The 4,953-nt window shown below is 37.2% G+C and overlaps 1 non-coding gene across 1 annotated transcript; it reads right to left on the minus strand.

The window, feature by feature from the left end:
• Positions 1-308: 308 nt before the first annotated feature.
• On the minus strand, positions 309-440 carry LOC117708000 (small nucleolar RNA SNORA17). The gene has a single exon (XR_004606736.1). It is a non-coding gene; the product is annotated as a small nucleolar RNA SNORA17 (small nucleolar RNA).
• Positions 441-4,953: the final 4,513 nt, after the last annotated feature.

Below are 4,953 nucleotides of genomic sequence, written 5' to 3' on the forward strand. Positions count from 1 at the left end.
CATTGTGACCATATTGTATCCCTCTGTTTTCATTTCTCTCCTAACTACCCACCACATAGTTGCTCATCTTAGTAGCAACTGGAGTCTCTTGACTCCAGTTTTCTCAGGAGCAGTCTCAGGAGTACTATGAACTACTCATGCATTCTAGCCCTAATCAGAGGTCATCTGATGCATGATCTACCCCTCTTCAGGCCTGCTAGTGACAAACTGTAGGTCCTTAGGCTAGTTTCCTGTCTGAGTCCCCTGGCCCAGGACTGGTGGTTGTCTCAGGTTGGGCTTCTTTTTTTTTTTTTTTTTTTTTTTAAAGAAATGTTAGGGTACTATTTATTCAGATATTCACAGGTCAGAACATTGAGCATATACGTAGCTTCTCTCCTCTCTGCCACCTATTAATGCAGGTGTGACACAACAGCCACATCTGTAATTCATCTAGGGGCAGGATTCTGACATTACTTAAATGCTAGATATAAATGCTAACAGTTGAAGCATTGACTCTGAATATCAGTAGAAAAGACACATTCGTAAGAAGCTAGGGCCAAAAAAACAATTACCACTGAATAAAACTTTTTAAAAGAATTCTCATCTTTACTTATCAATTTCATATAATTTAGATACATTTGCACATTTTATCTTTCTGCTCAAACTAAAAAAGCATTTATATTAATTCATATGGTTTTCTCCTTTTAATATGTTTTAAATATTCATGTTTTTATGTTATATTTATTTCTTATTAACTTTACATCCTGTTCACTACACTCATCCTGTTCATCCCTCCCACAATCCTTTCTCTATTCCCCTCCCCCTTCTCCTTTGAGCTAGTAAGGTCCTTCCTGGGAATCCCCTCACCCTGGCACTTTAAGTCTCTGCTAGATCAAAAGATTTCCTCTCCCACTGAGGCTAAACAAGGCAGCCCAGATAGAAGAACATATCCCATAACAGGCAACAGCTTTTGGGATAGCCCTGTTCTAGTTGTTCAGGACCCACATGAAGACCAACCTGTACATCTGCTACATATGTGTGGGCAAACCTAGGTCCCACCCAACTATATTCTTCAGATGAGGGACAACTAGGTTGTTTCTTGTCTCTGGCTATTATGAATAAAGCTGCCATCATTTGGATATATGCCCATGAGTGGTATAGCTAAGTCTTGAAATAGAACTAGTCCCAGTTTTCTAATCAACCACTAAATTGATTTCCAAAATGGCTATACAAGATTGTATTCCCACTAGCAATTGAGGACTGTTCACCTTGCTCCACATTCTTGCCAGTGTGGGAAGTTAAGCCATGTTTGGAAGCATGGTGGGTAGAGTAGGTCTGAGACTCAGGAAACATGGTGGGTACACACCTGGGATTGTAGGAGGCTCCCTGCTCCCTGCAAAATTTCTGGCCTGGAATATCTGCTACACTTTCCACATAAGGAAAAGTGACCTGTGCGCACATAGGTCCAGAAAAGAGTTCTCCATGCACATAAAATACCTGCAGCCCCTGGGGGTTCAACTAATAAACTTCTCTTCCAAACATTCCTCCCTGCAAAATATATTTAATCTCAGGTTCACTGTGAGAAGTTGGTACACATCTATTTTCCATGATGAAAAACTAATAAACAGTTTAGGACCAAGGACTGTCACTTTCATCAAGGAAACTTCATGGGGAGGATGGAGCAGGCCTTTGCCTACAGAAACACTGCTTAAATCTCCTTAAGAGATCCATTTCTGCTCCAGACAACTGCAGCTATCTTTGACAATGGGCTAAGCCAGAGCTCACAGTCCAGCTCTGGGATAGATGATGCCTGGAACTTAGGGAATGCAACCTTCAGCTGTCTCGTATCTCAGACTGTGATTTCCCTCCTCCAGAGCATTGTCTCATTGCTTTCCTGAAGCTCAGGACCAGCCCAGCAGCAGTGTGGGACAAGTACAATAAAACTCTCCCCATTTAGTCTCTTAAGTGGCTATGCCTTGTAGCAGAGCAGAATATAGACCTACATTCCAGCATGTACTATCACTTGAATTTTTGATCTTAGCAATTCTTATGGATGTAAGATGGAACCTCAGAATTGTTTTGATTTGCATTTCTCTGATAACTAAGAACTTTAAGTGTATCTCAGCCATTCCAGATTCTTCTGTTGAGATTTTTGTTTAGCTCTGTACACAATTTTTCAATTGGGTTATTTGGGGTGTTTGTGTTTATCCTCTTGAGAAGTGCTGAAGTGGGCAAGAATATTTTTGTCCTGGTGCTTCTTCACTTCCTGGTCAAACTGCTCAAAGCAAGACATGCCCATGTCATTGAATGTGACCCTGAGTTGTGTCCAGGGAGAAGCACAGGAAGTACCCTAGGGTACACTTAGGACTGAAATATGGTGTCAACTCAAAAATATTTTAAGTAATAAGCAAATATAAGAGAAGGGGCAGTGCTAGGGTCCAACCACAGGAATGATGACTACATGACTGACTTGCAATCAGAAATTTTCTTAATTTGAATAAATTCAAAAATATTTATAATTTCAAGAGATACAGATCATGTCATTTTTGGCCCATGCATTCTTTTCTAGTATGCCCATTGTTACACTAATAAAAAGATTTTCTTATTATTAAAGCCATATCTTTATTTCTAAAAATTCTACAAATTATTTTACCTTAAGCAAGGAAGCAAACAAGCATGTTACTGCCTGTTCTCAGGCTGGTAGCACTTTGTGGTTTTAAGATATTTAGATAGAGAATAGATAGAATCCAAGTCAGTTCATGCTAATCATTCTGTTTCATGTATATATGCGGATATCTATATTTTTATCTGTATCTATCTATCTATCTATCTATCTATCTATCTATATACATATACACACATATTACTTTGACTGGTCAGTCATATTACTTACAGATTTGCTTAAGCCTTGGGACTAGGAATAATTGCAGCTGTTATTTATAATCTTGTAATAATCAATAAAGGAATTGTTTTGTTTCTATACTTATTAACACTACAACAACTTGGTATAAACCACTCTTTCCAATAATGACAAATCCAAATACCTTATTCTTCTAACATTTTTATAACACTTATATCTGCTATTATATTATATTTTTCTTTCTAGCTCTTGTTTCTGAGTTCTTACTATGGGTTTAGTATGTATGATCTTTTATCTTATAGGTTATAATTCTAAGGAACTCTACACATACTGTAAACAAAGTTCTGTACTCTGATCTGTTGTCACTTCTCCTGGTCTACTGAAACTTATCAATCTCTTCTGAGTTCAAACTATTCTAATTATTTTGTTTCATGAATTTGCTTAGTGACAGGTAACAATCTCCAAGGCACAGAAGAGAGTCCCATGTAGGGTCGACTAAAATTACTTCCTTGAGAGCAGGTACATTCACAACCTTTTCGGGAGAATACAGAGGCAATTTTGTCAGAGAAGACATGGGTGAATCATTATGCTAATAGCCCCCTAAGGATGTAACATACAGAGACTCTAGAATGGCTATTCCAGCTTGCTTCTTGGGTTCATTTGATTGGAAAAGTTTTTCCAGCACGTTACTGTGATGTAATTTCTATATTTATTGTTGACGTATGCTTCTTGGTTGCACAAGAATGATGGATCCTCTTTTCAGATCCATTCTGTTAGCCTGTGTCTTTTTACTTGAGAATTGAGTCCACTGGTATTGAAAGATATTAGTGATCAGTGATTGCTACTTCCTGTTGTTTTGATGTTGATGGTGTTAGTGTGTATATTTGTTTGGGTGAAACTTCCTTGTTTTTGCTGGTATAGAATTACTTATTTCCTTTGTTTTCTTGGATGTAGTTATGATCCTTGAGTTGGAGTTTTCCTTCTAGTACTTTTTATAGGGCTGGATTTGCTGATAGATATTGTTTGCATTTGGATTTGTCTCAAAATATCTTGGTTCCTCCTACTATGTTGACTGAGAGTTTTCCGGGGTAGAGTATTATAGGTTTGCATTTGTGATTTTTAGAAGTTGCAAGATATCTGTCCAGGTCCTTTTAGGTTTTAAGTCACTTGAGAAGTTGGGTATAATTCTGATAGGTCTGCCTTGTATGTTTCCAACCATTTTTCCTTTGCTGCTTTTAATATTCTTTATTTGTTTTATACATTTTGTGTTTTGATCATTATATGGCAGGAGGACTTACTTTTGTTGTCCAGTCTGTGTTCTATAAGCTTCTTGTATGTTTATAGGCCTCTCTTTAGGTTGGGAAAGTTTTCTTCTATGATTTTGTTAAAAAATATTCCCTGTGCCTTGGAGCTGAGACTCTACTTTCTTCTATTCTTATTATTTTTAGGTTAGGTGTTTTCTTGTGATCCCAGATTTCCTGGATGTTTTGTGTCAGAATTTTTTTTTAGATTTAACATTTTCCCTGACTGATGTATCAATTTATTCTATTATATCTGATACACTTGAGATTCTTTCTTCTATCTCCTGCATTATGTTGGTAATGCTTTACTTCTATTGTTCCTGGTCTCTTCTCTAGGTTTTCCATCTCCAGAACTTCCTCAGTTTGTGCTTTCTTTATTGCTTATATTTTCACTTTCAGGTCTTGAACAGTTTTATTTAGTTCCTTCACCTGTTTATTTATAGTTTTTTGTATTTCTTTAAGGAATTTATTCATTTTCCCTTTAAAGGCTTTTATCACTTTTATTAGATTAAGTTTAAGGTCATTTTCTTGTACTTTGGATGTGTTAGGATATCCAGCACTTACTGTAAATAGGTAGCTGTTCTCTGAAGGTGTCATTATTTCCTGCCTTTTGTTGATTGTATTCTTTCCAGGACGTTTAACCATGTAGTTGGCCTGGGTCCCTGGATTTTCCTGTTGTAGTAGATATTTGAAGAAATGTTAACCTTGATTTTCCCTGTTAGGCAGTCGTATAATGGGTATCCTCTGGTTGTATGCTTCCACATCTGCAGCTCTGTATGGTTCTGAAGCTGAACATCTGCTGAATGTGAGCAG

Source organism: Arvicanthis niloticus, chromosome 4, assembly GCF_011762505.2.
Source record: "Arvicanthis niloticus isolate mArvNil1 chromosome 4, mArvNil1.pat.X, whole genome shotgun sequence".
In the NCBI taxonomy this organism is placed as follows: Eukaryota; Metazoa; Chordata; class Mammalia; order Rodentia; family Muridae; genus Arvicanthis; species Arvicanthis niloticus.